The sequence below is a fragment of the Giraffa tippelskirchi genome, chromosome 5, assembly GCF_054371585.1.
Source record: "Giraffa tippelskirchi isolate mGirTip1 chromosome 5, T2T-mGirTip1v1.2.pri, whole genome shotgun sequence".
NCBI classification, from domain to species: domain Eukaryota; kingdom Metazoa; phylum Chordata; class Mammalia; order Artiodactyla; family Giraffidae; genus Giraffa; species Giraffa tippelskirchi.
The window spans coordinates 56,517,531-56,542,429 of NC_137279.1; the positions used below are offsets into that span (position 1 = coordinate 56,517,531).

The window sequence follows — 24,899 nt, forward strand, 5'->3', positions numbered from 1 at the left end:
ACATGGGAATAATTCCTTCCCCTGAAATAAATGATATTTTTATATCAGAAAGGGAAAATGGGAAATGATGGCTTATACTGCATTTTCCATAAAGTGAGCTTACCTGACCCAATCACTATATAAATATTTTGACTTTTAAAAATTTAGATGTCCAAATGATTATATTCTATCACCCTTTTGACTTGACTAAAAAGTGATTCAAATATAAAGCTTTATTTGTAGGTCAAACTCAAGGTCCACACTTCTGGAAATTCAGGCTGAAATACTACAGAGTCAGTTTTTGGATGTCAAACCTCAGGGAAAATCTATCTTTTGTCAGTATATTAACTCAGCCTTGGCCCACCTCTACAGTGCTCAGAGTAATTCTCTTACAAATAAACCTATTTGTAGCAGCTAATATGCCTAAGAAAAGGGGCAATTTCTTTCCTTTCCATGAGGAATCTGTTACCCCAGGTACATCATAAATGTGATAAGGGACCTGGGGGTGGGAAGATTACTCATCTGGATTTAATATTTAGAGGATTATCAGATAAAATGCACAATATCCAGTTAAATTTGCATTTTAGGTAATCGACGAAGAATGTTCTAGTGTAAGTATGATCTGTGCAACATTTGGGATATACTAAAACATTCTTCATTTGGTTACTTGAAATTCATATTTCACTGAGCATCCTCTATTTTTATTGGCTTCTCAGTGATTCCCACCCTCATCTGTAGGAACTTGAACTTCAAGCAGCGTAATAGAGGAGACAATCAAATGACGTGTAGGAACACTAGGGGGCGCTGCAAGAAACTGAGAGCAGGCTGGCTGTTGGAGTTGGATGAGGTCCGGAATCCTTGGTTGGAAGAGGGCCTCTCCTCCCAGTCACACTGTAAAGGGCAGTGCAGCACTGAGGAACATGTGAGGACGGGCGTGACACAGGGGCAGAATCACCCTCAGAGCCACACCAGCCAACCCCCCGCAGGGACAGGGCACAGCCAAGCTGGCCAGGCCACTGGTGACTGGAAGGTCCCCTGGCCACCAGCCAGAGCTACAGAAGCAACAGCTATGGCTATGAGCACTTGATCAGACATTGGCCTCAGCAACCACAATGAAAGAATTTCACTAACTTCCAGAAAGGACATCTGAGCCTCCCAGGTATTCTGCCAAAGAGGGGAGAGTGGATATTTGGGAACTAAGTTCTAACAATTCGGGTGGTGGGAGCTTGTTTCTAAACCTCTTTTTAATCCCATTGTCTTGGCCCTTTTACTGACCACTCCCACCCCCTGCCACACACACACACACACACACACACGAGTGTGTGAGAACCAGAGTGAGGTTCTCAAAAGTCAAAGCTAACCAGGCTTCTTAGGAGCAGAAAATATTTCATCCATGTCCACCCACCAACTTCCCAAAGTAGCTAATGACATGGACTGCACTGACCTTCTTGACTTGCCTTCCATTATGGAACTTCCACAAACTCAGACACTTCACTGCTTTCCCCAGCTTTCCAGGTATAAAGGGAAACACTTCAAAGTTAAAGAGACATGAGTGATTCCAAAAAAAATAAGTAAATAAAACCAGTCAATGCCAAAAACTATAGTACAGATAAGTCTTCATAAATGCAGTAGAATCAGTTCAGAGCTTCACGTCCTATGTTGGAAGCACTTTCCTTTCTGAGTCCTTAAGAGAAATGTGGGAATTGCGGGTAACAGTCTAAAAGTCAATCACCTCTTTGCATCCTTTTTCGGGCTTCAATTTTCACTCACATTCTCTATTCCAGAAGCTTGACAGCTTGGAAACCAGGTACTGAGGGTTTGAGAAGTCACCCACCCACTACACATACCTTTCTTTAAAAAATATGAATTCCATTTAGTCAGAGTGAAACATTTCTACAAGCTCTGAACACTTACCTGTTCTGGGTCTCTTATCAGAGAAAGAAAATATGAAAATAATCATCAGCTTGCCCAATGATATGAGTCACCTGCTGGTTTTACCCAACAGAGGAGAAATACTGGCAGGCTATTTTGAAGAAAGTTGCTCACAACACATGACTTAACTTTATTCTTCTTGGGAACAAAACCAGAAAGAGTGAATTAAATTGGGACTTAAGATGTTTTTGGAAGCCTGATTCAGGTCTCTACTGAGAGGATCTAGAATGTACGGTGACAGAGCAGGACACAGTTGACCTGGAACCTTTAAGGTCACCTCTCTACAAGATGATTGCCCATGTGATATGATTAGAAGATTCCGGCAATCGTCTCTTAGACTGGTCGGCCTTGTATGCCCAATATTGCCAATGTTAATTATGACATCTATGAAAACGCATGAGGAGGCAGAAAGCAAATTCACAAATATACTACATTGTTGGTAATTTGCAACTTTAATCAAAAGCACCACCAGAGCACAGACCTGTATAAAAGCATGATGCCCCTGGAAAAGCAAGTCAGAGTTTACTGCCAGCATGCCAGGAATGAGGCTCTTGTCTTTGCATGGTGCTTTATTGATTACAAAACAGTTTTCTATACATTTTCTCCATTGATTCTTAGAATATTTGTGTGATATGGATGCTATGGTTCATATTTTGTGTTTAAAGAAAGCTTATCTTCCTCTCCAGGCTCATTTTCCACATTTGTCTTAACCTGTCCCCAGTCTCTCCAAACCCCCAGCAGCCTTCCTCGCAATCTGTGTTCCCAGCAAACTGAAATTTTCTGAATGTCTTAAAAGCAACTTCTCCCATCTCCTCGGCTAATAAAATGAAATTCCTTCTTTGCAAAACACTTTTTCTTCAAACATTTGCTTAATCTTTAAAGTCTCAGCTTAAAGCATGACAAAGCTTTATCTGACCCTGTAGGGCTCCTGCACATCCCCTAAAGCAGCTCTGAATGCACTTGACTGTAACTACATGTTTCATGGTCTGTCTTCTCCACCCAGCTGCCAATTCCGTGAAAGCAGATCTCACGCCCAGTGCCGAAAACACTGCCTGAAGTATGTGCCTAAAACATTTGTCCCATGAACAAATGAAGTGACTTCCCCAGGATCAGGGGAGGTGAAGGCCAGCCCTGGAACTAGCATCCAGTCTCTAATTTGTGTGTAAGGGCCAGTTGTTCATGTAGTTGGACTGATTTATGTGTTTTCAAGATGAAAGAGAACAGTCATCGGGTCAGAGGATGTTCTGAATAACTAGGAGTACAAGAAGAACTCTCAGTAAATATTAATCAACCCAATGTTAAAATTCATTCCACAGATCTTGGCTATATTGCCAATCTGTTCACAGTCTACTAAAGTCAGACTCTTGATCTGATTCTAATGGAAATTGGAGGTCCATCATGAGAAACACATCATGTTATTTATTTGTTTGTTAGCATCTCAAAGGAAGCAACTTTATTAGTAAAGGAGAACAAAGTTGGCATATCATGTAATTTAAATATTAATCATTTTTTGTTGTTGTTTAGTTGCTAAATCATGTCCAACTCTTTCGCGACCCCATAGACTGTAACCTGTCTGGTTTCTCTGTCCATGGGATTTTCCAGGCAAGAATAATGGAGTGTGTTGTCATTTCCTTCTTCAGGGGATTTTCCCAACCCAGGGATTGGACCCACATATCCTGCATTGGCAGGCAGTTTCTTTACCAATGAGCCACCAGGGAATCCCTAAATATTAAACAGCAGTTCGGTTCAGTTCAGTCACTCAGTCGTGTCTGACTCTTTGCGACCCCATGGACTGCAGCACGCCAGTCTTCCCTGTCCATCACCAACTCCCGGAGCTTGCTCACACTCATGTCCATCGAGTATGTGATGCTATCCAACCATCTTATCTCGGTCGTCCCCTTCTCCTCCTGCCTTCAATCTTTCCCAACATCAGGGTCTTTTCCAATGAGTCAGTTCTTTGCATCAGGTGGCCAAAGTACTGGAGCTTTAGCTTCAGCATCAGTCCTTCCAATGAATATTCAAGACTGATTTCCTTTAGGATTCACTGGTTTGATCTTGCAATCCAAGGGACTCTCAAAAGTCTTCTCCAACACCACAGTTCAAAAGCATCAATTCCTCAGTGCTCAACTTTCTTTATGGTCCAATTCTCACATCTGTACATGACTACTGGAAAAACCATAGCTTTGATTAGATGGACCTTTGTTGGCAAAGTAATGTCTCTGCTTTTTAATATGCTATCTAAGTTGGTCATAGCTTTTCTTCCAAAGAGCAAGCATCTTTTAATTTCATGGCTGCAATCACCATCTGCAGTGATTTTGGAGCCCAAGAAAATAAAAAATGTCACTGTTTCTGTTGTTTCCCCATCTACTTGCCATAAAGTGATGAGGCCAGATGCCATAAGCCAGATTTTTCACTCTCCTCTTTCATTGTCATGAAGAGGCTCTTTAATTCCTCTTCAGTTTCTGCCATTGGGTGCTGTCATCTGCATATCTGAGGTTATTGATATTTCTCCCAGCAATCTTTTTTCCAGTTTGTGCTTCATCCAGTCTGGCATTTTGCATGATGTACTCTGCATATAAGTTAAATAATCAGAGTGCAAAATACAGCCTTGACGTACTCCTTTTCCTATTTGGAACCAGTCTGCTGTTCCATGTCCAGGTCTAACTGTTGCTTCTTAACCTGCAGACAGATTTCTCAGGAGGCAGGTAAGGTAGTCTGGTATTCCCATCGCTTGAAGAATTTTCCACAGTTTATTTTGTGACCCACACAGTCAAAGACTTTGGCATAGTCAATAAAGCAGAAGTAGATGTTTTTCTGGAACTCTCTTGCTTTTTCTATGATCCAACGGATGTTGGCAATTTGATTTCTGGTTCCTCTGCCTTTTCTAAATCCATCTTGAACATCTGGAACTTCATGGTTCACATACTGTTGAAGCCTGGCTTGGAGAATTTTGAGCATTACTTTACTAGTGTGTGAGATGAGTGCAACTGTGCAGTAGTTAGAACATTTTTTGGAATTGCCTTTCTTTGGGATTGAAATGAAAACTGACCTTTTCCAGTCCTGTGGCCACTGCTGAGTTTTCCAAATTTGCTGGCATATTGAGTGCAGAACTTTAACCGCATCATCTTTTAGGACTTGAAATAGCTCAACTGGAATTCCATCACTTCATAATATGCTCCAAAAAGTGTCAGACTGGAACTCTACCATCATTTCCTCCCTCAATCAAGCAACTTGAGTGTTAAATGCAAAGATGATGCAGTTGGTTCATACACAGTCTTCTCTACAACCTGAACGTATGAGTTCATCTCTGAGCAAGGTGAGGAGTGTTTCTGACGTGGTCTCATCATCAAGGATTCAACCAAATGAGTCAGCATTCTCCACTAATATCAAAGTTATCTTTCACTTGTATATCTGTCTGCAGCTTTTACATCATCTTTTTAAATATTTATGTCTTTCTCATTTGCTATCCCATTGTGTTCAGCTACATTTGCATTCAAACCCTCATTCTCAAATGAATGTTCCTGACTGATTTCTTTTTTCCCATCTTGGAACAGAAGCAAATGACATACATCTGAAATCTACACCTCTCATTTCTTTTTTGGTCAACCCACTAAGTCATAGTCCTCTCGCTTTTCTCCACTGAAATGTCTGGTTGTTTCACCTGATTACCCAAAGTATAGCATTATCTCACTCTGAGTGGATGAGCTGACATTAACTGTCACAGTTCAGATGCTAGGGAATTGTTTGCGATCACAAAATGTATAGGCTTACAAAGCAACTCGGCTCAACCAGAAGCAATCTTTGAATCTTTCCTTCAATTCAAAACAGAAATTTCTAAAAAAGATAATGTCATTACTTTTAGGGGGACACTTAAGTCCTAGCTCTTCGTATTTCCTTGGAAGGGAGGAAAATTCCATTTACTCCCAAAAAGGGAAAAATGAGAGAAATGTTTTTGTCCTTTCTATCTTTTATTCACTCCCTAAGAGCGAAAAGGTGAATTATCAGATTGGCAGGAATGAAAGAAGGAACAGAGTATGCATCAACCAGTCCTTTCTAGCAAATTCAAACATGCGTTCCATCTCTGCCCCTGCCAGGTACAGCCTGCCTGCTCTGCGTTGTCATAAATTGGTTCGACTTATGGGAAAGAACTTAGGAAACTTGATTATAGCCTCTTCTTTAGGCCATGATTTTCAATCTGTTATTTCCAATCCAAAAGCTGATATTCATTTATCTTATCATATTTATCTGTCTACCTAGTTTAGAATATAGAGGAAGACAAGGGTAGGATCAATTACCAAATCTCAACAAGTATATACTTTCCTGTTTTCTCTCAGAGCCCTTGGCTGGTTACATTGCTTACATCTCACTGCCAGCAGGAAAAATGCAGGCATTTGTAATCTTACATACTATAGTATGAATCCTGCTGCTTAGAAGATTTGTGACCTTCGGCTGAACAAATTAACTTCCCTCTGCCTCAATTCTCTCACTTCAAAGCAGGACCAAAAATAGCCACCTTATTCTGTTTTATTCAGAATGTAATGAGTTAATTATATGCAGCTAATATGCAGTGTCTGGCATGGAGAGGTCTTGGTTGGAATCCTAGCTGTGTCACTTACAAACATTAAGATGTTTCCTGAAAGTCCCTATAAAGATAAAGCTAAGCAGAAGATAGAGGATGTTATCTGCATGAAGCCTGTTACGTTTATCTCAGGAGAGAGTGCATTATCTAAAATAAACAAATGAATGTCTGTAACAAAACAGAAACAGACTCACATACTCACAAACCTGTGAGGAGAGGAAGGGGAGGAAGGGTATGGGATTATAGGGGTATGGGATTATGAGATACAAATACTAAGTATAAAATAGCTAAGTGACAAGGATATATCACATAACACAGGGAATTATTACCATTATCTTGTAATAACCTTTAGTGAAGTATAATCTGTAAAAATATTGAATCACTATGCTGTATACCTGAAACTAGTATAATATTATAAATCAACTATACTTCAATAAATAATAAGTAAATAGAAAATAATAAAAAAAATAAGCATCTTAAGTGGTTTAGATTCACCAAATAGCATTCTACTATCCTTGTCTTTCCTCCTGGGAGAAGAGTGGTCTCTCCCGACAATTCTTCTGAGAAAAGTGTGTGTAAGAAACTGCTATTTACTGTAAAGCTAAAACAAGCAGCACATGGCTACCCATTCCAGTGGTAATGGAACAGAGAGCCATGATCTGCCCTTCAAGCCTGCAGCAGAGTCTTTTGAAAACCTCATCAGGAAAGTCTCCAATTTTCAACTCTCATGAGCAAATCCAAGTGGGTTAGATGCTGAGATAAAAGCCCGCATTGGGTAAGTGGGGCCATTGTGTTTGAACAAACACCTTTGAAAGGTATGGATAGTCTGAATTTTTCCTTCTCCTAGAAACTGAAACTAGAGCTATTTTGGATTTCTTTATCCTGCCCTCTTGTGCAATTTCCTTTTCACTCTCAACTTCATTTTGCTCTACTTGTCATCACTTCATATTCTATGGATGGTATAAGCTCTCCTTTGTTCCTGCTATTTCAAGCTTCCTCCTTATCAGGGGACCGATACATGTTCCTTCTTTGCTCGATGGTCTCAACATCAGAGTTGAAACCCCTAGACATGCCGGAGCCACACTGTTGAATCCCAGAAGAGCTAAAGGGGTTCCTTTTCTTTCCTGAGATATTTGCAGTTTCTTCTCTGAGATTCAAATAAAAATTTTTTAAGGAGTTAGTTCATCTAATTGGCACTCCCAGAACATTTTTCTTCTATCAAATTGTTATGGAGGTTAGCAGGGGGTTGCCCTGTCATCTTCTATAATGAGAAAAAATGGTTTCAAAGGAAAGTTGTGTGGGCAGTGTCTGTTTTGGTTTTATTATTATTATTGTTTGGTGCTACACGTCAACAGGAAGTAGTAACCGTTTTAGCCTTAATTTGAACCCAGGGTCAATCTTATTCACATGTGGACCATATAACTTCTTAAAGCACTTTAGTCTCCCTTACCTGTCTGTTGATACCTGAGGTTACTTCTGTAGAAGAGAGAGCCTTTCAATCACCAAGCAGGGAGGAAAATCAAGATGAAAACGCAACTGTTTAATAAAAAAAGTGATGTCTTGACTAAGACAGTGGTTCTCCACCTGGTTTTCTCCCTCAGGAACCTGAAGGATATGACACACAGCCATATGACAGTGGCTCTCAGTGGTAGTCATTCTCCCTAGACTGAGGAGCAGAAAGCTTTAAGAATCACAGACGCTAATTCCTTTTCAAAGAATAGGATTTGATAGAGGGATAGACACTAGGAGAAAGGAGCCACAGGATAAGGAAGTCAAGAGCACTAAAAATAAAGTTGGAGGACTTCTTAACTCTGCCCATGGTTGACCCTGTCAAGAGCCAAAAGCACAAACTCTTCTGTGAAGTGCTGGAGTACTGCTGATATAGAGCTGCTATACTACGAAGACTCCCAGCACTTCCATACTGATTGTTCCAGCGTCCTTACATCTACTCTTAAGCGGATCTGACAAAGCCTGAAGTGTGCAGTGCCCCCCACCCCCACACCTTCTCAGTTGCATAAGGAGCCAGCAATCTCTTCAGGACAAGTAGAGATCCATGGAAGGACCACATATGATACAGAGTGGATAGATGTGAAGCTACAAAGATAGGAACCTAGTCACTGTTCATTAAGGAGTAGTGTGTGTCCCATACAAAAGAGGGATTTGATGCATAAGTAATTCTTCAACCTTCTCCGTCACGTATCAGCACACTGTTTTTAAGGAGAAATGGAAGTTTTCAATCTCTAAATAACTTGATCACACATCCACAGACTGCAAAAGTCTTTGGTCTTTCTACAACATCATATTCTCTTCTTCTTTCATACTCTGCAGAAATATTCAAGACCCACAGGTAAATTTTCCAGCTACGGGACAGATAGACAATCCTAGCCCAATTGCTTGGGTGAATACTTTTTCAGGAGCAACATTTTTAGACTCATTCCTGGGAATTTGACCTGGGTATCCTAATGTGATAATCAACTAGATTAAGCATGACTCGGGTGAGCTAAGAAAAGTGTTCATGAAACAGATCAAACAGTTTGTTCATTCACTCTCTAGGCATGCATTAGGGTCAAAATTTTGAAGCTACCCAAGATCCTACTCAGCCTGACAACCTCCTAAAGGAAAAGCTGGCTTTCTGCTATAGTCCTCTGTGATTCTTAGAGGAGCAACACCAGCGGCCCCTATAAATTTGTTATAAATGCAAATTCCTGGACTCCCTGAAAGTCCAGTGGCTAAGACTCTGCACTTCCAATGCAGGGGACAAGTGTTTGATCCCTGGTCAGGGAACTAAGATCCCACATGTCATGAGGCAAAAAAAAAAGAAAGAAAATGAAAGGCAGATCCTGCAGCCAAATCCAGACCGACTGAATCAAAAATGTATGGCAAAAACTACTACAATATTGTAAAGTAATTAGCCCCCAACTAAAATAAATAAATTTATTAAAAAAAAAAAAGATAATTGCTAAAAGAGATTTAAAGTACACTTAGGAAGCCTCAATCAACCCTAAGCTGGATGAAAAAAAAACAAAAAAACAAAAAAAACTCTGAGGATAGAGCTGGGCAATCAGTGTTTTAACAAAAAGGCTTCCAGGAGATTCTAAGGCACGTAAAGTTTGAGAACCACTGACTTTTCCCTCCTATACCTTGATTGAGGGCTTCCCAGGTATCTCAGCTGGTAAAGAATCAGCCTGCAATGGAGGAGACCCTGTTTCAATTCCTGGGTCAGAAAGCTCCCCTGGAGAAAGGATAGACTACCCACTCCAGTATTCTTGGGCTTCCCTGGTGGCCCAACAAATTGTGGAAAATTCTTCAAGATATGGGAATACCAGACCACTTGACCTGCCGCCTGTGAAACCTGCATACAGTTCAAGAAGTAACAGTTAGAACTGGACATGGACCAACGGACTGGTTCCAAATAGGGAAAGGAGTGTGTCAGGCTGTATATTGTCACCCTGCTTATTTAACTTATATGCAGAGTATATCATGTGAAATGCCAGGATGGATGTAGCACAAGCTAGAATCAAGATTGCTGGGAGAAATATTAATAACCTCAGATATGTAGATGACACCACCACGAAGGCAGAAAGGGAAGAGGGATTACAGAGCCTCTTGATGAAGATGAAAGAGAGAGTGAAAAAGCTGGCTTAAAACTCAACATTCAAAAAACAAAGATCACGGCATCCATTCCCATCACTTTATGGCAAATAGATGGGGAAACAACGGAAACAGTGACAGACTTTATTTTCTTGGGCTCCAGAATCACTGTGGACAGTCAATGCAGCTATGAAATTAAAAGACGCTTGCTCCTTGGAAGAAAAACAGTGACAAACCAAGACAGTGCATTAAAAAGCAGAGACATTACTTTGCTGACAAAGGTCTGTGTAGTCAAAGCTATGGTTTTCCCAGGAGTCATGTACAGATGTGAGAGTTGGACAATAAAAAAGTCTGAGCACCAAAGAATTGATTCCTTCAAATTGTGGTGCTGGAGAAGACTCTTGAGAGTCCCTTAGACAGCAAGGAGATCAAACCAGTCAATCCTAAAGGAAATCAACCCTGAATGTTCATTGGAAGGACTGATGCTGAAGCTGAAGCTCCAGTAGTTTGGCCACCTGATGCTAAGAACTGACTCATTGAAAAAGACCCTGCTGCTGGAAAGATTGAAGGCAGAGGAAGAAGGGGACGACAGAGGATGAGATGGTTGGATGGCATCACTGACTCAATGGACATGAGTTTGAGCAAGCTCTCGGAGATGGTAGAGGACAGGGAAGCCAGGCATGCTGCTGTCCATGGGGTCACAAAGAGTCGGACAGGACTGAGCGACTGAACCACAACAACATACCTTGATAATTCTGTCTTCATTGGTCCAACCATTCAGGTAAGTCACAAAGATTTCCTGATCCCCAGCTGTACCAGTCTTGGTTGGACTACAAAAGAACCTTCTCCACCGTCAAGGAGTTACACACAGATATGAAGCAAGTACGGAACAATCTGAGTTAGCACAGAATATCACGCTGCATCATACAGTTCAGACTCCTAGAGAGAAACACGTGGCTTTTACATATGGTTAGCAGAGATCAGTCAATTATAATTCAGGTGAGCAGAGAAGAGGCATACTCAAACACCACTCCAAACAATGCAAAAGTTCTGTGGATTGCTAAACAACTGTAGCAGCCAACAGCTGGTCTGATGCTAATCCCTTAGAAATGGGGTGGTTCTTGGAGAAAAGCATAAAGGACATGATACTTAGAATCACAAACAGTTCCAGATTCTACCCATAATTGCCTTTGGCTGGAAACCAGAGGCTTGCGTGCGCAGCGTGGGAAGCACTTTTGGTCCTGCACCAAGCCATGCTTGTGCCCACAGATAGTGATCTGCACATTAAAGGATTCCAATGTCAAGGTCTAGGCAGATGGCTATGCAGACCAGTCAGTATAGTGGATAAGAGAGTCATATTTTGGATGCAACCCAGAAGAAAGGATTGAGGAATCACATTTGATCAACGGAAAACTGGCTGTCAAGTCACCATTCATTGCATGCTTTTTGTAACATAGAGAACGCTTATTGGATATAGAAGTATAAACAGTACCCACTTTTCAACTTTGTGAGGAGTTACCAAATATCATATAAATGCCGAAAGATAACAAATAAACAATTAAAAAGCACAAAGCAGAACCATGTAAATACAGACTGAATTGTCTGCACTAAGTGGTTATCCAAGGAGTGACTAGACCCAGATACTGTTAGCAAAGGAAAACGCAACTCAAGTATGGACAACTAACAGAGGGTAAAGATCTAATTTTAAGAAAAGGAAAAGAGGATGGATGATGTTTGGAGGCATGATAGGGAGAGAATAGAAAAAGATTAAGACCTTCCATTTGCTTGAGAATAAAAACAGAACATGTGGTAAGGAGGAAAAGGAAAGACTCTGGGAAGGTCAGTGGATAGCGGGCCTTGGAATCTGCGGTCTAGGAACTTAACTCCAATTCTTTAAAGTTTATGTTCAGAAGTCAACATGGAATTCTAGAAAGAATAATGCCATGGTAGAAATGATGTCTCAGGACATTTTCCTATTTATTGCACACTAGTGCCGAGAGCAAGAGGGTTTCCATCTTGCTTTGTGGTTGCAGAGTCAGCAGCCAAGGAGAGAAAAAAAAAAAATCATGGGCAACAATGAAAAGGACTAAATGGAAAGGTAGCCAACACCCAGGACTAGGTTAGATTTTCTCAACCCTGGTGCACTACAGAATTACAAATGCCCAGCCAAAACCGATTCAATTCTTATCTCTCCAAGCTGACAAGACATGGGCACTTTTGAAAACCTCTTCCAGCATTTCTACTGTACAATGAGAGTTAAAACTTACTACCAGTCTAGGAGTCTCTGATTGGATGTGTTTAGTTAGTTGGTTGCAAGTGCTTTCAAAATAGATTATCTATAGTGAGGAAGAAGCAAGGAATTTTAGAGTTTAGAATTTAGGACAAGTTTAGAGCAAGGACAGAAGAGGGGGGTTATTAACTTACAGGGATCCACAGAGAGAACAGATGAACCATGCTTCCATGGTTTACAAAAATAAGGAGCAGGTCAAAGAAATGGGAGATCAGGGAATGAAAATTAAAGGCAGAGGTGGAGCCTCAATCATGATATCCAGTAAGTGACCTTTTGGTAATACTGGGGTTTCCCTGGTGGCTCAGATAGTAAAGGATCTGCCTGCAATGCAGGAAAACCGAGTTCAATCCCTGGGTTGGGAAGATCCCCTGGAGAAGGGAATGGCAACCCACTCCAGTATTCCTGCCTGGGGAATCCCATGGACAGAGGAGCCTGGCGGGCTACAGTCCATGGAGTTGCAAAGAGTCAGACACGACTGAGTGACTAACACTTTTACTTTCACTTGTCAGTACTGAAATTTGAAATTTTGAATTTCTTCTTTCTCTTCCTTCCCTCCCCTTCTATTGGACTTGATTTTCTCAAATAATTTCCCAACTGTATCTTTAGACTTTTCCCTGTAAATTCTTCCCAAGAGAAGGACTATTGCTTGCTTACCTTCTCATCTCTGACCTCCAGCTTGCAACTGGCATTCGCAGTGGTGTTTTCCTCAGTCTCTGCACTATCATATGCTGTCCCCTGCTTAAAATTAGCCTGTACCTTACTATATGGATAAATCAGTTATGGCTTACCTATAGTAATAGATCCAAGTATTGCAAACATCTAGGGTGATTCATACCCACTAATATTAAGCTGTTTAATATTTTTTAATTGAACTAAGCAGAAAAATCTGGTTCTGGATATAAATTATATTATTGCTTTTTTCTGCCTTTCAGCATCAAAGTAAAATGTTCAAAACCTGAAAATCTCAAAAAGGCAATCCCTTAAGTATTCATTTTTTAAATCCTGCTTAACTGAAATCATTTTATATGAATAAGGGGTAAGAGGAACATATTACCATGATAGGTTCAGGCTAATCATTTGCAGTGGGAAAAGTTGGCAAGTCAGCCACAATGATCACTGTGCTGGCCAGACTCTGGCAGGTCCTCACTGTCAAAGACCATGCTTGTCAGATTTCTCCAACATCACTTTCATTGACTTTATGAAACCCTTCGTATTTCGAAAAACTTGCAAAGTCACTCTGTATGCACATGGGATTGTAAACAACCAATAGTAAGAGAGGGACACCATGAGATGGTGAGAGATGGAACACAAATGGTGGAGCTTAAGGTGAAACTATGAAAGACTGGAGTGTGGGTTTATTTGCTATGTGGTCAGTTCATTAGTGAATATTTGTATGTTGTGATTACTCTTGCTTCCCAGTGTTATCTTGTGACTTTTGAGACTCACATGATTCATCTTCTGATGAAAATATACTTAACTTGTTACCATCTGTATGTTGTGGTATTTGCATTTCTAAGTGTGTTTCTTCACTCTGGTGTTGAATTCATCAGACATACCTTTCTTTCATGACCTTTGCTTTTGTTTGTTTCCATATTTGTTTTTAAAGTGAAACTTTGAAACCCAGATCTGATCAAGTCACCTTCTGGCTTAAAACACCTCAGTGGTTTCCCACTGCTTTTAGGGTAAAGACAAAATCACTAAAGAGGTGTTATAGAGACAGCCAAAATGTCAATAGATGAATGGATAATGAAATCATAGTATATATATTTGTCCTTTGGTTTCCCTAGAGGATGGTTCCAGGACTCCTGGGGGTACCACATCATGTTTGCTCAAGTCCCTCATATAACATGGCATGGTACTGTTGGCCTCCGTATCCACAGATAAGGAACCCATGGATACAGAAGGCCAACTATATATACAATGGAATATTCAGTTCAGTTCAGTCGCTCAGTCATGTGTGATTCTTTGCAACTCCATGGATGGCAGCATGCCAGGACATGAGTTTGAGCAAGCTCTGGGAGTTGGTGATGGACAGGGAAGCTTGGCATGCTGCAGAAAATTTTTTTAAAAAGGATTATTATTCAGTCATAAAAAGGAGAAAATCTTGCCATTTGCAACAACCTGGATGGACCTCGAGGGCACTATGCTAAATGAATGTTAGACAAAGAAATACAGATGCTGTATGATTTCACATACATGTGGAATCTAAAAACAAAAGAAGACTTCACAGAAAGAGATCAGATTTGTGGTTATAAGATGTGGGGCAGGAGAGAGGGGTAGGGAATTAGAGAAAGATGGTCAAAAGATACAAACTTCCAGCAATAAATAAATACTAGGGAGATAATGTACAACATGATGACTGCAGTTAACACTACTGTCTGATATATATGTATATATATATATATACATATAAAATGTTGAAAGTAAATTCTAAGGTTATCACACAAAAAAGAGAAAAAATTATTTTTTTCTTTTTATTGAATGTATATTACAGGATGGGTGCTAACTAAATTTATTGTGGTAAGCTTTTAACAATATATGTAAGTCAAAGCTTTACATTGTACACCTTAAACTCATAGAGTGATTTTGTCAATTACTATATCTCAATAAAAGTAGGGGGAAATCCTTAACAGAGTCTACAGAACCTTGCAGAGTGGACCACTGTCTTCCTTGTTATATACTCTGCTTTTTATATTCCAGAATTTTTTAAATGGTTCAAGTAATAAATTTGTTCACCTTAATTGTGTGATATTTTCTTTTGTTCTCCCAAATTTTCAAATGAAAATTTCCTTCTACAGTAATAAAACACCTTAAAGGAAAGGAATTAGTTCAATTCTTATATTTTTCATTTTTCAAAATAAAGTTTCAAGAGAAGTTTGTCAAAATAAATTTACATTAAAAAAGTATCTTCTCAAAACAGAAGACTTGTTCTTAGGCAGCCTATTATTATTTCTATTTAAAATGTCATGTTTTTCTTTGCTGAATATATTGTTAATTCCTCTCCTCTCTTAACCTATTATTCTCCCTGCCCTGCCAGTTTTTGCACTTTTAATTACCCTCTGCATTATGCAACATTAACTAGTTCTTAAAAGTTTGTATAAGTGCTTGACAACATCTACTATAAATCACAAATAGATCTTATTAAATTCGAATTCTGAAGTCTGATCCTAGATGACGTCTTTGCTCTAAGCCATCCTTTTTCAATTATGCCAATCTGCGAAAGGGGGCAATATTTGTTTCCTCTGATTCCACAAGCAATGTATTCTTTGTAGAAAATGGGCAGAGCCTGGAAATGCATTTAAAAAAAAAATAGGAAAGCAGCATAGCATCTTAATACTCAGAGATAATCACTATTATCACCCTGGTGTGTCCACTGCTCCCACTCTGGTCCCCTGCGCCATCATCCTGGACTATTACAACAGCCCCCTGAGCCACTCTGTTCCACCTTATCTTCCTGCCAGATCTTCATACAAGCCAAACTGCTCCTGTCTCTTTTGCTTTCCTTTACAAAGACATATGTGTCCCTCCCTAAGTTCCTTCAGGTCTCTGCTCAAATACCCCCTTATCAGAGAGACTGTCTCTAATTAGCCCATCTTAAAACACCCCACCCCCACCACTATCCAGCAATCTCTGCTTTCTCTCCTGCTTTCCTTGACTTCTGAGCACTTAGCACTATCTGATGTGTGTACATGTGTGTATTTATTCATTGGCTAACGGTCTGGCTCTTCTAGAGAGTGGACACTCTATGAGAGCAGGGAATTGGTTTTTGTCTACTGCCATTTTCATAGCATAGAACATAGTACCAGGCAAGTGGCCAGCATGCCATAAATGTTTGCTAAATAAATAAATAAGGGAATGAATAGTTTGGTTGACATTCGTTTTACAAGGTCTTCTTTGAAAATATGTTGACATTTCAGTTCTCCTTCACTGGTTTCAAGCACGCCTTGAAACTGGGGCCTGAATTTGCACAGCCTTCAGAGTTAGGTGCTCCAATCTGCCAATGGGCTGGTTTCCACACTGATTATCACAAACAGAGTTGGTCTTTTGTGCCTGTCTTAATGCAAAACATTCATTCTTCTGTGCATCTCACTGTCAGAAGGAAGACTCAGTAGCTTTACAACAGAAAGAATCCAAGTCATCAGCAATCAAAATGGCAGCATACAATGTCTGGAAGATTTTCCTCTGGGCCATCAAGTATGATAGCTTCATTTCCACTCTTTTCATTTATATTCCTGGAGCAGCCTTGTGCTTTCATTCTTCCTTTTGCAAAATCCCAGCTTGTAGCCACTTCATTTTAAAACTAACATTTAAAGTGAGCATTCCCCTCTAATAAAAATGATAATGATGATAATGTTGATGATGATGAGAGATGAAATTACACTATTTCTCTGGCCATTTAAATCCTCTGGTGGATGCAGCATTCTAAGGCAGCAACACTATTGACCATCACTGTAGTACCGTATGCCAGGTGCTGAGGGAAATAATAAAGGTTTGTGTTATAAAGTCATTACCTTGGCCATGGAAAACACTCAATAAATATGTGTTGAGTGATTCATTATTGAGGTCTTTGGTTTCTGTATTCACACTCTGATTCAGTTCTTCTTCTGTTAATTTTTAGGCTAAATCCAAGGCATATTTTATGAAAACTTTTATTGCAACCCAATGAAAATAACTATTGGCCAAATTAGGAATAAAAGAGAACCCAGATAATATGAGAAAGTATAGCAATATTTCATTTGAAAGCATAAAATAACTGCGAAACTGGTTCAGTCTCACCAAAAAGGAGCTTTTGCAGTGGCAGCCACCCAAGAGAGGTAAAAAGTTATCTGCTCCATTTGGATGGTCAAGTTCTATAATTCAGACTCCACTTATTCAGACCACGTGATAATTCAGACAAGCTTGAGTTGAACTGAATTCTTGCCCGACATATATTTTAATGAGTTTTGTGAGGGGACAAATGGTTTAAACAAGAGTTGAAGCGAATAGTTAACCTACTTAAGGGAACGTGGCAGACGGTGCTGGCTGCCTCCCCGGTGTGCATTCTTTTATTCCTCCTTACTAACAGAGCCCAGATTCTGTTTAGGGCAGCAGTTCAGCCCAGGAAAAGCATTCACTTTCCCAGAATCTTTGCAGCTCCAGATGGTTGTATTGCCCAGCACGGGACAACGCGATAAAGTGGATGGGGATAGGGTTGTCTTCCTAATGAAAAGGACCAGAGGCAGCTCTCAGGTGTCTTCGTATGTTTTGGCCTCATCTCTTCTCCTGTTTTCTCAGTCTCGAAAGTAAATGTGCTCTCTGGAGGCTGAAGGAGTCATCTTGCAACCATGAGGATGAAAACCACATGGTCAGAATCGTGGGATAGGAAGCTAGAAAATGCCTGTACCCTTGGTGGCTTCTTTGAGTGGCTACACTAGCCTTGAACTTTAGACCTAATTGAAGCCAGTGCACCTGGTTTCCGTTACATGCAGCCTAATGCAATTGCAACTGACAGAGGCTCCATGAATGTGCAATTTGATACAGATATGACAAATGTACCATCAGTGATTTTTATTTTTTACCTGATTGTATGTTTTAGCCTTTTCCACCTTATTAGCCTGGTTCCTATCACTACGATAAACTGTAAAATTTTGTGTCTTAAAAACAAGGTACAATTAAAAATGTTTCACTGAGAAAGTCCACATGAATATGATTATAAAACTTTCATCTCAGAATCGAAGGATCCTTTTTTCATTTTCTATTAAAATCTTTGATGCGGGCAACTGGAGAAAGGGAGATATATCTCAGTCTGTACAATTGCATAGTCAGGGAAACAGGGCTGGAACCCTACCCCCACCCCTTACACGCTTTATGACCCTGGACACATTATTTAACTTCTCCTCTCTCTGGTCACCATCTCATAAATGCTGTGTTACTATATTCATCCCAGTCCCTGCCACACCACTGCTGAATCCACTCATTTACTTGCCTTTCTCCGAAACTGTACTGTAAACATCTTGAAACTAGGGACAGCTTCTTACATGACTGTCTTCTCCCAATATCTAGCTTTAGTGCCTACCCTTCTTCAGGGGCATCTTTCCAACCCGAGGATTGAACCTGCATCTCTTATATCGCTTGCATTGGCAGCTGGGTTCTTTACCTCTAGCGCCACCTGGGAAGTGCTTAGTGCCTGCAGCCTAGAGGCTGTTTAGTGAGGATTTGTTGAATGCCTAAGTAAACTACTGTGAAACCACAACTGACTCATCAGTTCTTCAAATATATTTTCCTACAAAGAAAGTTTAGAAAACATACAGTTTGAAGATGCGAGAGGTTAGCTGAAAAGTGGCCATCATGAGCAATCAGAAGGAATATCACACCGGAAAGCATTGCACCATCCCAGTGCAGTAATGGCACTTCGAATGCAAAGGCAATACACCTTCTCAGTCTGTCTTTCACTGCTTTTTAGTGCAACATGTGGGAATTTCAGTGGCTGCTCAATGGAATTCAAAGTAAGTTTGAAACAAAATGATCCCCTGGACCTAGAGTCCATTGCATTCCTTAAACTTGGCTTCCCTCCTTCACATCTGTGGAGGCCTCTCTGTACCCTGGATTGGTCGGCATGTAGGAGGATAGAAGCCCCTTCGGCATGCATGTAACTGCAGTGTTAGCATCACGCAGCCGAGCTCCTTGTGCCCCTGGGCCTGCAGATGGGAAGTGGTGCAGACATCCTGGCCGAGTGAGTGGATGGCTTCTCTGAAACAAGAATCCACATGCTGCCATGAGTCAGAGAATCCACAACACAGAAGGAACACCCACTTTATTTAAAAACAAAGACAAAAACCCAACTCCTCCAGGAACCCTACAGCTACAGGAGAGAGCTCTCTGATTAATGATACCCACAGTTTTGACTGAGAGCTTGTTATATGGGGCCCTGTGCAAATCATGTCCCAGGTCCCATTTCACGGCATCCTTTGGAGATGGGTATTTCTAGTCTCTCTCCATTCACAGATGAGGGAGCTGAGGTTAAGAAAGATGAAGCAATGTACCAGAGATTGCTCAGCTAGAAAATGAAGTCGTCTGGGTTTCACTTTTGGTCTGTCATTCCAAAGTCCATGCCTTAAACACTCTGATAAACTACCTCAATGAGCTAACGTTTAATGGGAAACATACTCACCTGTACATTGTACATATGTGCATAGTCACTCATATGTACATAAACATATTTACATACCCATGTTCACACACATGTACATACACACACACACACATCCTCATTTGCCCACATATACAGCAGTCAATCTAGGCTGCTCTTCTTCCCTCTCACTCCTCATAAAGGAATTAGCCATGGATTCTTCCTTACAGAAAATACAAAGTGTTAAAAAGTCTCTGCAAAGAGCAGAGGCCTAAAAACACTTTACAGAACAGGAGGTGATGTTCCTGTGTGAGGCTTTTGAAATGATCAGTTACGATCTTCTTATTTATTCTTGACCTCTTGAAAACACTTTTTGCTGTAAGGAAGTTACTTGTCTTTGGTTGGTTTTGTTAAAAGTCAAAAGAATGAATGCAGAGACCTGATCTTCTAGTTAACGCTTAAAAAAAAATCCCATTTCATTTTGTGGGATTTTTTTCCCCATCTTTTTGATACAAAGAGAACTGACTCCTTTTGTTACACATGATGTCACAGACGGTGAGAAGATAATCCTTAGAGAGCTTCTATTTGAAGTGGTTCAATTAAAAGATGAGTCGTATTCTCAAAACCATTTTCCAGGTTCTGAGATATTTTCCACTTTTTTTTTTCTTTCCCACAGCCAACACAAGGAAAATGGACTGTGGGTCAGGTAATGTAAGCAACAGACCGCAAGATGATTGCCAAAAATGTAACCACCCCATCAGCTCCAAAGGAAAATATTCATTAAAGTGACACATGTTAATAGTATTGAATTCAAAACACTTGTTTGGACATCCAGATGTCGGAAAGTGCCATATCCTGATTAGCTGAAATATTCTCGGTTCTTTCAGATCTTCCTTCCTTATTTTGATTGCAAGTCGAGTTGCAGGGAAATTCTTTCCCACTACTGTCTACTGATCACATCGCTCAAGCATTTAAAAATCTCACTTGTTTCCTATAAGAAGAAATGGAAAGCACAACCACAAATATTTGTGTAAATGTCACCATGTATTATTGGAAGCTTTGTTCAGGCAGTTGGAGAATTACTGCAGGAAGCTCCCCTCACTGGATGCCTCTCAAACACTTGCTACATGGAACACGCACACCCAGACACACCCACACGCTCCGTCCATTTCTCTCTTGGTTTTTCTCAAGTGGGCATGATTCCCACATCTTCTCCCTTCTCTCTGCAGCCTTCAGATAGAAGGTATATGTTCCTCGTGAGTAATTTCAAGCCAAAGGAAAGAAGCGAGGCCAGAGAGCTGCTCTCTTCCACAGAAGGCTGAAAACAAAATCTGGAGAAAGAGAGAAAAAGCACCCTTGGAAGTTGGCCAACTCAGCATCCCAGCCAGTCATTCACCAAAAAGGAAGAAAAAGAGTGAGGCAGCAAGATTCAGCGTTAACTCTTTCCTGGAAAGCTCTGAAGCAGTTGCCCAGAGTCTCATTTTTACAGAATTAGATCACAAATGGGACCCAGCTTGCTGTTCAGTCATTTGTCACCGAATAGCAAGAATGCGGTGTCCTAACATGGAAAGAATGTCATGCCCTAAACATTTATTTCTGGCCATGTCTTTCCCAGCCTTGAGATCAAAACTTCAGCTGATAGATAAGCATAGGTCGTGGACCCCTTCCGCTCCCCACCCCTCACCTCCCCTGACGGATCGCACCCGGCTTGCCCAGCAGGCAGGTCTATCTCCTCCATTTTTTCCCCTTGCTGGGGCTGCCATGATCTTTAACCTCGGTTATGTTTATCCAAGAAGCCTCCCTCAAATTTTCTCACACCCATTCATTCCTCTGCTAGAATCAGGATTGCCTCTCACCAGCTTCCTTTGTCTTGCTAGTGCTTCTAGGAAAACTATTCTGTCCTTTATTGATTGAATAAATAGCGATCGTCTCTCCAAGTCTGTCACTCCTGCACGGCCTCTTCTATAAGCGGTGTGTGTCTTTGGGGAGTATGTGTGGGAGGGAAGAGGGATCCAGTGGATTTTCCAAGCTTGCAGGTGCTAGACTGGATGATCCAGGGGCAATATGACAAAATGCTGGAATTGGCCTTGCTTCCATAAGATCTGAGCATGTGGGATGATTCACCACATCAAAATTAACAGCCTCTGGCTCAACTGTCAAAGGCTTTGGTCCCTGCAGAGTCCATTCTGTATCAAGGCAAGTGCACTTTCTTACACAAAGAAAAATCTAGATTGGCACGTTCTCCACATTCTTTAACACTGTGTCTGTCTTTCCATGCCCAGGACTAGCATTTGCTAGATGGTGATACAGAATTCAGGGGATTAATTTGATATCAGGCTTTTCCAAACTTAAAAAAAAGTAAAATCCTTAAAGATGCATAGGAAAACATTAACAAAACTGAATGACATTTGGATCCAAAGCAAGGGTTAACATCTTATTTCTCTTCTTATCTGAGTTGTGTGCAATAATCTGCTCAAACTGTTTGTAAAGATGTGTCATTTTATATGAGTCACAATACTCAAATGTAGAAATACCCTTTGAAAGATGTGGGTACAGACCTAGGGTTAGACCATCTAGGATTAAACTTCAGCTACACTTCTTGATAATAGTGCGGCTTTGGGCAAGTTATTGATCTTTCTAAACCTCAGTTTTGGAAAGTAGGGGATAATGACAGTACCTGAGAGATTCCAATGAGGTATTTCATATAAAGCTCTTAGCTCAGTACCCGGCACAAATGAAAAGGTGTATCAATGTTAATTACTGTAAATGGTACTCTAACAAGTTCTATTTTATGAAACTGATAGCAGTTTACTAGTTCTAAGGAATCATTTTGTTAGGGAAAAACCTTTTGGAAAGTGAAAAATTAAGCCCTAATTAATTGTGGCATACATATTGATGGATGGGGTAAAGTTAATTACATCAATTTCATGAATAAGTTTTTTAATACACACAAAGATATTTACACGCACAAACATATCTATATGCATCTATTATATACATACACAGGTACTGTATATATGTGCACGTGTATGTGCTCAGTCGCTCTTTGCAACTTTCTGTCCAGCTCTGTAACCCCACGGACTGTAGCCTGCCAGGTTCCTCTGTCCATGGGATTCTCCAGGCAAGAATACTGGAGCGGGTCTCCATTTCCTACTCCAGAGGATCTTCCCAACCCAGGGATTGAACCTGCATTTCCTGCATCTCCTGCATTGGAAAGTGGATTCTTTACCACTGATCCACGTGTCTATGTATGTATATGCATGCATATATATATATATATATGTATATACACACATATATATATATTTCTTTTTCTTTCCCTGAATTAAATATCTATCAGTGCTCCACAAATTGGAGGATCTATTAAAGAGACACACCAATGTTTTATTCTTCTCTAAGGATTCCAAGTATAAAAAAATCACTTAGTAACTAAGAGCTTTCTGTACTGCAACACCCCAGGCTCCTTTCAGAGGACAGGTTTTAGTGACTTATATGTGTCATCAATGTTACTCCATCTACAGTCTCAGTCTGTAACTGCCTCCACAGATCCAGTCACCATGAGTACAAGCCTCTAAGGTTACCAGCAGGACTATGCAGAGTTCCAGCCTCCCCTTAATGTTCAGAACATAAGGCATCACTTGGGTTGAACTGGTTCACACAGACTGGGACTTATTTTCTTACTGAGAGTAGCAGACCTTCAAAGGTTTGAATGAGAGTCTCTCTCTATGTATATTTCTCTGTCTCTCTCAGAGACAGAGGAAACTTAAAGTGGTTTTAAGCCTAGGTCATGCAATGTCTCCATAAACATTTTAACACCTTCCATTCCTCCATTTCACTCTATTCTAATTAACTGCCATCAAGTGTGTTCCAAGGGGTAGATGTTTCTCTTTGCAAAAAAAGAAAACAATGGAAAAACTGAAACCACACAAAGAACAACATAATATCTCACCTAATGTGCTCTTACCTCTTTGGCCAGGATTACAGTTCAACCATTCTAGAGGATAAAGATGTTATCCTGTTTGGTTTTAGCAATCCTGTTTGGTTTTTGGTTTTGTCATACTTTTAACTTTTTTGTTTGTTTAAAACCTACAAAACTGCAGTGGCCATGTTGCCTCTCCTTTGACATCCTCATTTACCTAGTAATTCTCCTAATTTACCTGCATCTAACTTTGACCCTTAGTTCACATTTTCTTATCAAAAGGTCTCCCCCCAAAAAAAAGATTGCCCAAGGTGAAACAGATAATATTTTTTTAAGAATTCATAAAGGACTTATCTTTGGGATGTGGGCATGAGAATAGGTTTCCGTTGACGTATATTATACATTCAAACCTGTGCAGATCATGTCTCATCTGTGAGTGAGCATTTTGTCCAGAAACAACCCTAGTTACCTTTAGGCAGGAGTTGGTGGGGGACAATGAGAACTGTAGTAGTTGTCCTTCATTCACCAATTCAGGATCCACTGAAGCTTCAGGAGGAAGAGGAGAGGATGCAAGAGGAATGGAGGGGGAAGTGAAGGGAGAGGAAGATGGGAGGAGAAGTAGCTCTCTTGTCTCTACTAGCAAACAAAATGAGAGGTACTGAAAGAACTGAAGCCCTGTCTACCTCCAACTTCAAATCCTCTTGAAAGCAGTTCCCACCTGCATCCAAGATCATCCACTTTGACTGCATTGCTGGGCACATTCTCCCATTGCCTGATCCGGTTGATATCGGCCAAAACAAAGAATGCTTCATTCCAAACATAAATTTGTTCATTCTTTCAACAAAATTGTTCTCATTCATTCAGTTCACTAGGTTACAATAGCCTTCCCAGGCTCTTTAGTTTCCCTTCCCATGGATGATGGCTTGGGTCTTTGAAATAACGGTTAAAAGCACTCAGGTCTTGTTATGTTGGCCCTTAGCAACAGCCATCCCCTAGGTTGTTTAAGAGTGGGAAAGGCTTGGGAAAGGAGAAGAGAAAGCAGAGACCTGCTGGGCATTATTCTAATCAGGGTTCTCCTCTTGGCAACGGGCACAGACAAGCTCCTGTTTTGCAGAGCAGTACTCCCCAGGGTGCTGGAGGGAAGAATAGCAAGATGGAGCAGGTGCTAGGCGGGCTAGCTCGCCATCAGGAGGGCTTTCATCTGCTTTGAGGGGAAAGTCAATGAGTCCACAGTGTCTCCAGATCAGGCTGAGGGGAGCAACTTGAGAAAAAGCTCGGAGACAGAAAATCATCTTGGTCTGAAGACTATAATGGCTGTTGAGTCAGCGACCTGGGTTGGAAAAGGTCCCACCCTCTCTTTCCCTCCCTTGACCAACCTACATGTTTGGAGGCACATCTCCAAATGGGTGCTGTCACAGAGCAGAGACATGGACCTAAAAATTGATATCCATCAATCATGATATCATAATGGAAAGGAAAGTGAAGTTACTCAGTCGTGTCT

At 40.6% G+C, this 24,899-nt stretch overlaps 1 long non-coding RNA gene across 1 annotated transcript; it reads left to right on the forward strand.

Moving 5' to 3' along the window:
* The first annotated feature begins 795 nt into the window (after window positions 1–795).
* LOC145506627 (uncharacterized) lies at window positions 796–21,416 on the forward strand. The gene is made up of 2 exons (XR_014054077.1): window positions 796–1,138; window positions 20,709–21,416. It is a non-coding gene; the product is annotated as an uncharacterized LOC145506627 (long non-coding RNA).
* The last annotated feature ends 3,483 nt before the right edge of the window (window positions 21,417–24,899 follow it).